Raw genomic sequence first — 12,185 nt, forward strand, 5'->3', positions numbered from 1 at the left:
ACACAGTTTGGTATAGCCACCAGAAGAGCACATATTCTGGAAATAGTCCTAAAGCCTTGGGCAGAAATTGAACCTGTGCCAAAGTCACTAAACACATGGGTTCTTGGTTTTCCACCTTGATCACCAATCCACCGTGGAAGATTTGATATTGTTTCCAACTTGATCATTACCTTGACAGTTCACCCATGCATTCAGCAAGGGGAAGCTGAAAGTGAACATACTTTGAAACACTAGAGGGAGGAGAGGTCAGAAAAGCTAGCTCATGTTGCTTGTCTTACTAGAGGAAATTTATCATTCTGAGAAGGTAGAAAACCCCCTTAGCATGGACAGTTAACTTGAACTCTCTTGTTCTGCCTCTACTTATACCCACTGCTTCCACGACCTTCCAGGTGGCCTCCAGTCTATAATCTAAGTCTGAGAAGACAGCACTCTCCAACCATTGTCCACCCAGTGTCCTCACTCTCTTCTTGAAAACACACCTTGAAATTCTGTAGGCTTCGGCTCCATGAACGGCCACTGCATGCCATCTGGCAGCCACCCGAGTTCTCATTAGTGCCTGAAGGCCCTCTTTTACAGCCAGCCTCACAATTTACAGACAGACTGACGTGAGGAATCCAGTTTCTTGGGTACAGATTTTCTTCCAAGAGAAACAGGTAGAGATGTAGAAGAACAGGCTTTTCTGCGCTATCTCCTTCACCCATCTGATGGCAACAAAGACACCTAGAGTCATAGCAGCCATAGGAGAAAGCTTAAAAGAATTCTGGAAAAGTCCACTCGGTGTTCTGCTATTGTTTTAGTGTCAAATTTGTTCTCTGGACCTGACTATAAATTTCTTGAGATATTAAGCCTCCCTCATGATTAATTTTGTCATTTATAGCTAAATGCTTTATATAGGAAGACCAGAGATGGTATGGATTTGTTTGTCATTTTAAACCCAACTCCCTAAACTTGAGATTTATGGCTACTGGTGATCATGAGATTGGGTTTTCTGAACATTTTCTAAGTCTTCTTGAAAACCAGCATAGTGAGTAAAGGAGAGTGTGTTAACCAATGGTTACCTGGCCATCTAGGTTCTCTCAGCTAGATCTTTCAAACTCTAATGTTCAAGAATCCATGATTCCTCTTTTTCTGAATATTTACCTTATTCAGACCCCTTATCTGGGGTCTAGGGTCTTGATTTTATTCCTGGATCTGCTCTCTAGAGAAGTTCCTGTGCGTGTGGTCTGCTTGTGCACATGTATGCATGCACACATGCACATGTGTATTTGTGTGTTCATGTTCATTGAGCTCAGTATCTCACAATCTCACCTGGCATTTTCCCACAAGGCTAATGCTCTGCCCCTTTGAGCCACCGCTCCACTTGAAGTATTTTGCTAGTTAATTTGTGATAAAGATTTCTGATCTGTCTGTCCGTGCTGTCTTCAAACTGTGATTCCCAGATCTCAGCTTTCTAAAGTAGCTAAGATTGTAGGTGTGAGCCACTGACACCTGACAAGAATTGTCCTATTCAGAAACACCTTTCCACGTTACCTAAGAACTACTGTTTGTTTGTGGTATTTTTTGCCAGTCCTGGGACTTGAACTCTCAGGGCCTAAACACTGTCCGTGGGCTTTCCTCAAGGCTAGCACTCTGATCACTTGAGCCACAACATCACTTCCAGTTTTTTCCATGTTTGTGGTACTGAGGAATGGAACCTGGGTCTTTGTGCATGTTAGGGCAAGCACTCTACCACTAGGCCAAACTCCTGGCCTTGAATTACTGTTTTATTTCCTCAGTTTCTTGGCTTGTAATGGTCACAGCAAGCAGAGTTGACCAAAAAAAATTCAAGGAAAATGCAATCTCAACTAAAATATACCTATTAGTGTCTTATGAGCTTCTTAATAACAGCCTACCACAATTCCTAAGACTCGGTCTAATAGTACATTTATTCATAACAGATGTTTTAAAATAAGACAAGTCCTTACCACACATACAGGAGACTACTGCTTTTATCAATGTGTAAATCCCCCTTGAAATATACTGACAGGTCTACAGAAAGATGGTTACTCCATACCCCCCAAACTGATACATAATCTGAACTTAACTGCACAATGAAACTTTTAAAGCAATGACCTATGTAAATATTTTAGTAAAATAGGAAATGTTAACCATCTCTCCACTTAAAGACTGGAATGACCTGGACTTCACGTTACACCATGACATTCTTGGTTCCACAAAGCTCAAACTCTGGCAGAGACTTTGGAAGAAGGTTGCTGAAGATCAGGATTTGAGGTCTAATCTCGTTCTTCCAGGAATACTCTCTGATTCTGATCAAGCCCATTCTCTCTGTGGGTCTCATGTTATAAATGGATGCATTGGATCAGATGATCTCCAAGTATCTTTTTATCATAACAAAACTTCTTAAATATTCTCCTACAAAAAGAAAGAAATTTAGCCCTCTTTATGTTGAGACTTACCTGAAAAATAATATTTGGGTCTTTCTTCTCCCCCCCCCACTATTTCTCTCTCTCTCTTCACCCCCTACTAGTACTGGGCCTTGAACTCAGGATCTGGGTACTATGGCTTAGGTTTTTGCTCAACTTTCACACTCTACCACTTGAGACATAGCTCCATTTATGTTTTGTTTTTGTTTTCATGCATTTTATTGTTATCATAAAGGTGATATACGGAGGGTTCCAGTTATAGAAGTCTTGCATAAGATCAAGAGTTCATTTCTTTCTAAGCAATGTCATCACTTTCCTCACTCTCTCTCCCAGTTTTCCCTCCCATCTCCACCCACACGTTGTTTAGTTCATAGAGTCTAGTAGTGAGTAACAGTACTGCATTTCATTACCCTTTGTCCTACCATAATTGTGCCACCCCTTACCCTTCCAGAGACAGATAAATGCACAAACTAGACAAAAGGAAAGGAATACAAAAACAGCAACGAAGAAAAAGACCTCGTATTTCTAGTTCCTGAAGCTCATTTCAGTAAATATTATTTTATAAGATCAGATGCACATAGGTGTGGCACATTTGTGTGTCTCTCCTAAGACTATCTTCCTTCGGGCTCACTGTGTGTGGATGTCTAGCGATCTGTATAATTTATCACAACCCAGTGTATTATTCTAACCAGCCAGTGTGTTTACTTGTACAATTATGGGCACATTCTCGCTACCATAAATGAGTGAAACCATGCAACCTATGCTTCTCTGCATGACACTTACTTTGCTTAATATAATTTTTCCCAGTCTTCCCATTCCCTTATGAATGGTATGATATCATCCTTTCTGATGGACGGGTACAATTCCACGGTTTTGTTTTTGTTTTGCAGGCTAAGTAGACTTTTGTGGGCTTTCTTTGAACCTCAATGCTCAGATCTCGGCCTCAGGAATGGCTAGACGCATGAGCCATCAGTACCCAGTTTGGGACTGGAAACTTTTGAAGAGTCTGTTCTATGAACTCATCATCAGTCTATCCTTCACATAATCCTTAAGATGAGCATTACCCCTCGTTTCACAAGTAAAGAAATAGACAAAACAAAGTGAAAAAAAGAACATGTATAAACCCAAATCCAACTCTCTAAGCATCTATCACCTGACATCCACAAAGAACATGGTTCCAGCAGTGTATAAAACAACACATGTGATCGATGTAGAAAAGAATAAGATGCAAGTTCTCGTTATTTCTAAGCACACATTTTAGTACTATGTTGTCTTTTGTATTTTCTGGAGGCTATATTTTGGCTCTCCCTCCACCCCAAGAAAATGCCATGTTAAAGGAGCAGATGAGTGATGAATAGTCTGTTAAAAGTAGTCGCAGAGATCACAGGGGCCTTACAGGTCAACATGATGTGATTTGGTTTCTAAGCATTGTTGTCATCCAACTCCATAAACAGCCCTTTGTTTAAGATAGTGTAGCAGGTACTCTAAAGGTATTGTAATCTACTGAATAATAATAAAAAAAACCACTTACCCTCTGCAAGCTGTGGTTTTGCTTTGAAATCTCTGTAATTAACACATTCACATTTCAGGCACCGGGTATTATTGAGTTCAAAGAAACAAAGATGTATTTCATTTTTTTTCCCCACTAGTGATTCATCAATTGCACTCCTCCCGCCTACAGACATTTAAATTTCAGTTCTCCATGAAGCTGTGAAGCATCAACTGGCATGTTCACATTGAGTCAGAGGACATGGAGTGTTAAACTGTAATCCCCCCAACAGTTCTGTCACCCCTCTTAACCTGCTTTCCGGTAGAGGCGTCATTAACGATGCTCTTTGCCCTTGAGCTTTAAAAGAAAAAGACTCCAGTAACCTTACACCAGCAATTCCACTTAAGTAACTACCTGATGCATAGTTATCTTTCCAGGCTATCCGGTGGAGGGGCAAAGAGGGTGAGGATATTTGCACATATTTGTTTCCGTGGCAAGCTGGTTAACTCCTGTCAATGAAACTACTGATTTTTTTTTCTGAAGCCCAGACCTTGCCCTGGGTTTCCATTTCAAACCCACAGTAATTGAATGAGAGCAGGTTTGCATTTGCTGGGTCATATGACAATGGAGACATCAGTGCAATCACATTAAATGTACGTATGTGCACACAGACACACAGGTATACAAGGTAGTATGAATTTCCTACTGAAATATCTTAGTGCACATTCTAGATGCATGCATGCTCATTTGAAATATCATTTTAGTAATCTCCAGGTAATACTTCATCAATATTTTCTTTCTTTGGTTAACCAAAGATCTGAAGTACCCAAGTATTTGCCAAAAATTGGTTCAAATTGTTTTCAAATGTCCTGAGATGGCCCCATAGATGAAGCTAATTATGATGAATGCTCCAGATAAATAGAAATCTCTGCAGACAGAGAAAACTCTTGCCATTCCAATCCCAATTTTAGGATGCACCTTGCCATGCATGATTTAATCATTCTGAAAGGACAGGACTGCCCAAAGGGAGCCAGCGATCAATATAGGCAGAGTCCTTCAGGTTTTACAAAGGGAATACTTTCCATAGACATATGTTCAACAGCTTAAATGGTCTTTGAAGACCAAGTTGTTCAACTTTTCCAAACCAATCATTTTTCAAACCTGACATTTCTTTTAAAGGCACACACACACACACACACACACACACACACACACACACACACACACGAAGAAATTGCTGCAGTTGAGAGATCCCCACATCTTGTTTCCTTGCATATAAATGAGCTCTGTGTCTAATCTCAAGCTCATATATAACCCTGGCCTGTGCTCTCTGCCAGACAGTACCTGTGGCTGCTGTTTGACAAGATACTACCTATCTTGCCCATTCTCTGCAGCCACTGGTACCACACAGTGCTTTTTTTGTCCTGAGGTAAAATGCAGCTTTATTTGGTTTTGGAAACCCAGTCCTGGTCTGAGCTAACCACCTTCTGAACAGGCTGCCCTGGGATTCTCTGTTTCTGCTAAGACTCCAAAGAGCAACTCCATTCTTCACTTGGTATATCCTTTGAGGGAAGGAGGATAACATGGTAAACTAGAGTAATTCACCCCCATGTCCAGGTATGATCTAAGAGGCTCCTCTCCAGAGTTTCAAGTTCCCACACAAAGTGAAAGGACGAGTCTAGGTCAAACCAAGGTTTTCGATAATTGATGCTGTTTTGACACAGAATCATCATCTTTCTACAATTCATTTTAGGGAGGTTTTCTTTATATCTACCTTAAAGCTGTGTAGTTAATGTTGCATCAAGCCTTGAGATGGGCGAGGCTCTCACCCACTGCACATCCTCTGCCACACTAGGAAAACATGGAGTATGAATACAGGCTGTGTTCAGCAAGCTACCTTCGTTGCCCACAGCACTAGCCCTGGTCTCCTTTCTTGTGCTGGAAGAATTGCCATCATTCCATTCCAAACCATCAAATCCATAATGAATTTCCACTAAACATTTTCTATTGTCTTTTCTTTGGTGTAGGGCTTGAACTCTGGGCCTGGGCCCTGTCCCTGAGCTCTTCAGCTCAAGGCTATCACTCTACCACTTCAGCCACAGTGCCCCTTCCAATATTTTCTAGTGTTAAAGCCCCTACTAACCTGTCTGCTTTACTCATTATCAAAACCTTGTGCTGTCTTCCCCTCCATTTCTTTGTTCATACCATTTCTGATCCTTGCTTTTAAATGGCTTCATGCTCATATCTACAGATAATTGTATTTTATTACATGTGGGGAATGTGCCAGCTACTCTACCTGTCCCTTTGCAAATAATGCTTTATCTTTATAATGTCCAAGTTATTTTTAATTCACTGTTCGTATGACTCTATAGACATGTTTTATTTCATAAATTAATACGTATCTATGATATACAAACCCTTAGCCTAATTTTAATTAAGTTCTAAAATCTAAGTGCCAGTGATTGTATATAGAGATTCCCTTCTTGAACACTTGTTTGTTAAACATGTCATTTGAAATATGATGTAAAAATCAATGTTAATAAATTCTTTAATAAAAAAATTGGAAGCAAAGCAAAAAAAAAAATCACTGTTATCCAAACAGGAATCTGAGGCCCTTAGAATGCAGTGTGGATACTGAGGTGTTACACTAAGACCTGGCCCCAGTCTCAGGACCCAGGCTCTTTTTTTTCTTCGTGCTGATGGTGTTGACAATTGACAGGTTTGCATCCACTTTTACTCCTCCCTCCAGAATTGGAAGGAAGGGCTTTTATTTCTAGAGAGGCTGCAGAGAGTAAGAACTATAAATTGCTGATGTGGGAATAAGAAAGTCCTTCCTTGTCTAATTCAGGATATGTCCTAAGGGCCATCCAAGTTCCAGAGGCCTGCTCCCTCACCCCAGGTCCAGCTAGTGTCTCTGGAAGAATTTCTCTTTCTTCTAATTGGCATTGCTCCTCAGAAGAACTGTGCTAAAGCTCCCCACATAAATCCCAGACTCCTAGAGTCAAATTCTTGTGGAGACCAAGTAAAACAAGGAAATAAAGAACACAAATGAGGAGCCACTGAGATGGGAAAACATCTCAGTCTGTTTCCAGGATATGCTTTTTATCCTGTTTCTCCTTCTCTCCTCCAAAGCTGACTTACCTTCTCTTTGTTAGACAACTGTGCCTTGTTGATACCACACTGTGGTGAAAACAGGAGGTCAATGTTTTAGAAATCAGCACATTTGCAAGTTCCTTTGAGAAATCAGAGCAGCTGTAGTACTGGATGCACACTGTTAGAGTGCCAGGTACTTTGAGTACTGGTGGCCCCTTCACATACTATAACATTTCTTTTCCTTGTACCAACCCTAAGCATTTACTGACCCAGAGTCTGAAGACAATGACCATTTGTCATATTGCTAGTCTGTCTTCCTTCAACTATGAAATGTATTTCTATGTTCATTCCTCTATCAGGAGAAAAAAGGAAGAAATGAGGAACAGAAGGAAGGAAAGAGAGAGAGAGGAGAAAAGGAAGGAAGGAAGGAAGGAAGGAAGGAAGGAAGGAAGGAAGGAAGGAAGGAAGGGAGAGAGGGAGAGAGGGAGGGAGGGAGGGAGGGAAAGAAGGAAGAGGGACAAAGAGAAAGGAAGAGAAAGAAAGAAAGAAGAAAGAAGAAAGGAAAGAGAGGGAAGGAAGAAGGGAGGGAGGGAGAGGAAAGAGAGGAGAAATAGATAAAATGAAGCAAATACTTCATGAATGAAATGCAGGGAAGGCCTTGGGGATGGTGGAGAAGAGGTGAGACTGATTGCCACCTGTCTAATGTGGGATGAATGTGTTGCAGATATGCATCCTGTATTAGTAGTCACATTCCCATTTTACATTTCCTTCCGACCCCTATGGAAACTAGATTGTGACTAGCTGATCTGTCAGCAAGATACAGGGCTTGAGATTACTGGTTAGATGTTGCTTGTGGTATACCAGAAATATCACCAGATTTAGATTGGAGAGAGGAAGAGAGGAGGGGAAAGAGACAAGGAGAAGGAGATGTACAGGGAAAGGGAAATGGAGGAAAGATCCTCTGGCTGGCAGAATTTAATCCTAAGAACAAATCCCTAAATCTACTAGCTTTCAGGAACTTCTGTAAAATGAGTGTTGCACTAGCTAATCTCCAAGTTTTCATCTAGTTATAAAATGTGATGATCTATGATTTTTTTGCCTATCACAAATTTAATTTGCCAGGGTAGAGGACATAGAAGAGCATAGATGATACTACCTACGTCTTTCTATCTCCCCCTGTGAGAATTGCAAGGTAATCATTGTATATGCATTGATTAAATGACTGCTCTCCAGGGCTCCAACTCAGAATGTTGTTTACAACCAAGAATATTTAATGCAGACCGCAGGCCTCCATCTAAAAACAAAGCAGAAACCAAAGACACCTATTAGAAATAGTGGAGCTGCTAGAGCCAGGGATGAAAGTTACCATAGGTCACAAATGGAAACTGTCGTAACAATTCTGGGGGAGAGAAAAAAAAGAATAAGAATGAGTTTCCTCCAGCACTACAATTTCTCAAGAAACTGTGTAGTCTGGAGGGAATTGAAACTCACTACCCTGGAAAATGCATTTATCAAGATGCTAGAAAGTTGAGCTTTTCACTTGCCAAGCCCTTCCCACTCTATGCAGAGCCATTTTGCAAAACTTGGTGAAGAGTTCCTGAGCCTGGAAAGATCCTCCAGATATTGCATAAACCCCCATCCCCTCTCTAATCCCTTGCAATTTTCCTGGTAGAAATGTGTTTAAAGATTTTTTTTCCCCCTGGGCCAGGAGTTTGGCCTAGTGGTAGAGCTTGCCTAGCATGCACAATGACCAGGGTTTGATTCCTCCGTACCACATACATAGAAAAAAGCCAGAAGTGGTGCTGTGGCTCAAGGGTAGAGCTCTAGCCTTGAGAGAAGTCCAAGGACAGTGCTCAGGACCTGAGTTCAAGCCCCACAAGTGGCAAAAAAATAGACTTTTTCCTTGTATTATTTCTTCAATCCATTTGACGTCTAGATTCAAACCTAAGCCACACCTTAGCCTTTACATCCATTTTCTCCCAAACTCTAGTCACCTGACATTTTGTTCCACTGAAGCTTTGAAACCGGATGCAGAGATAACATACCAATGCCACACTGAAGTCTGCCATCTTTCCACCACAATTCGCTTCTGATTTCAATACTGTTTCTGTAGTCTGCACACTCCTCATCACCTCCTGGTCTAGCACACATCTGAAGAGATAGCTTGCATCTCCTGTTTTAAACAGCTTCCCTTTGGAGTGATGCTTTCACCTGATCTGACTAGAATTCCTGGATCCTTCAATCCTACAGACACTAAACTCTCCATCCTGCCATGCAGTGACTTTTTGTAAGTCTTTCAAAGCAACCAAGGCCTTACCATACCCATTTTCTCTGCCTAACACTAACATTTCCTACTTACTCTGGAATATTGAATCTGAAAGAGAGTTCAGTTTTGAGTTTAAATCCTTCATTCTACAGAGAAACTGAAACCCAACAAAAAGTTAAAAGTTACTCTCGAATTCCTAAATATAAGTTGAATATATTTTTTAAAAGATCAATAAAAAAAGTTTGGTTTTCTCCATGTCCTAAACCACACATATTCTGGGAGATGGATAATACAAAGAATTCCCCAAGTAATTTTAACCACATATTCTATAATTTGAGCTTTGTTGTAGTCCATTTGTGCATTATAGTCCAGTTGTATTACTATAATGAAGTAGCTGGGCAGGTGACTTCAGGAAGAAAAGAGGTTCCGGACTGTGAATGTGTCTCAAACTGTATAGTGAATGAGCTGAAGACCTAAGTTCAAACCAAAGTACCTGCCTGAGATGGGGTGGGAGGTCAGAGGGGAGGCTTACTTTTTATTATGGAGGTTCAAGAACACTAGTCTAGGTGCCAATGGCTTATAACTGGAATCCTAACTATTCACATATCACCATCAACATTTCAACATTTCCTCTGTGGTGAAGCCCTCATAGCTGATGGCATCATGGTATAGGTAAGATATTAGAGTGACTTAGGAGTGACTCGGGGTGTGTGTGTGTGTGTGTGTGTGTGTGTGTGTGTGTGTGTGTGTCTATGTGTTGGTTGGTAACTAAATCTTTAACACTAGAGCTCACACTCTCCTTTGGCTTTTTGCTAGTTATTTGAAGAGTCTCATTGAATTTTCCTACTTGGCTGAATTTGAACTGCATTCTATTGCTCTCAGGCTCCTAAACAGCAGGAATTACAGATGTGAGCTGCCAGCACCCAGCTGACATTTAAAAGGCTGTTTCAATATAAGCCATATGAGAGAAGATGCTAAACAGTGGCTGGAGGGAGAGGAAGGAAGACTGGGAGCATATTTGGGGATATTTGAGGAGCAATTGGACATAGTTATAGATTTTTTTTTAAATCTGGAGTAGTTGAAGTGTCTATATTCAAGGTCATTTACTTAGTAATTATTATTCAAATCATATAAGCTTGAGTGCAAGTTTTATATTTAGACTGTAAGTCCAAGTAATAATCCCATGTTTTCTGTTCCAAATGGCACAATAGGCCTTGGCCAAATTTAAACACCAATTAGTAATGTGTACTCCTGTTAATTCTTTAGTCCTCAACTTAATCACACATAAAATTTTCCACGGGTTTCAAAATCCAAGAGTCATTAAGGTCTTGGAGCTATTCAGAGAGTTAATTTTACTGCTCTTTCCTCTTGTTCAAAGACTAATTTTAAACATAGCCTTTTGATATGTTGCAAGCTGGTAATAATGCCATGAAAATACATAACAGAATAGACGAATCAACAGAGGAACAACGTGCTAGTTATCCATTTGGGTAAATATCAGCCCATGTTACTGACTAACTGAGTACATAGAGGTTACAAATTAAAAGGCCCATACTGTGCAGAGTAATCACAGCTGAGGCAGGCTGGCTGAGGATGTGAACCCTGTGGATACACGCAGTGGACATGGCAGGAAGATGAAGAACCCAGGCTCGGTCTAAATGGGCAATTGATACTCTCCTCTAACCTTTCGTAACTGCTCATCTATGCAAGTTCCTGGTTATCAGATGTTGTAGAGTTTTGTTTGGAGGATAGGTTAAAAACATTGGGGCAATTGAAGGAAAAGATTAATAGTAAGCAAGCTATAGTTTTGATACACATTTTGACCATTATCCACTAATTTGTACATCATTTGCTACTGAAAATATGGTCCAGGCAGACACAACATCCAGCCACTCATGGGAACTCAATAGAAATTCTAGTTCTCTTTGTTCAGTTTGTTACTCTAACAAAATAGCCAGAGCTGGCTAAACTAACAAAGAAAGAAGGTTGATTGACCTTGGTGAAGGCTCTGGAGATTGCCCCTGGACACATCACACTAAAGCAAAGGATATCTCTGTGACAGCAGTGTGTGTAAAACAAGGGAGACTGCAGAGAAGGAGAGAAAGCCAGAGCAGGACAGGGTCCTGCCTGTCCCATTATAGCAATCATTTCATGAGAACCACTTTTAGTTCCTTTTGCAGGTAGTTCCACTGTAATCCAGCCACTTTGCATCATGTTCCACCTCTTAAAAGTTCCACACCACCTCCAACAGCATCACACTGGGACTAGACATCCTAGAGGATATGGGGGAGGGGGAGGGGGAACGGGGGTAATACACTCAAATCACCCCCAGACCACTCACGGGCTGAATCAGAGTCTATTCTTGTAGGGGTTGGTGTCCATGTTAAGGTTTGAGAAGTGATTAGCTTCAACAGCCTCCTGCACAGAGCCTTGTGTTATAATTGCTCCTTCTATTGTCTAGAGAAGTTGCACACTCCAGGATATTTGTTGCCAAATCTGAGTACCTATTGTTCCTTTGAGAAGAGGGGAGGGAGGCAGTCTTCCCTTCCAGCAGGACCGTCTTTGAGCTGATTCCACTAGAGAAACAGGAAATGTCTTTGAATGTTCCTAGGGACTGGGTGATATCGTATGTCTAACGCAGGAACAAAAACCAGAAAGGGAACTAGCATGGTGGTATATGCTTATAATCCCAACTCTTCAGAAAGTATAGATAGAAATATCACTGTCAGAAGTCAGCTCAGGCAAACTTAGTGCAAGCTCCTTTCTGAAAAGCAAAAGAGCAGGGCACAATGCAAGCGACAATGCATCAACTTTTAGTAAGTGCAAGACCCTGACTTCACTCCTCAGTACTCCAAGGGGGGGAAAAAAAAATATATATATATATATGAAGAACTAGATAGACCCCAGAATTTGC

Source organism: Megascapheus bottae, chromosome 24 (genome assembly GCF_031878675.1).
Source record: "Megascapheus bottae isolate mThoBot1 chromosome 24, mThoBot2.hap1, whole genome shotgun sequence".
NCBI classification, from domain to species: Eukaryota; Metazoa; Chordata; class Mammalia; order Rodentia; family Geomyidae; genus Megascapheus; species Megascapheus bottae.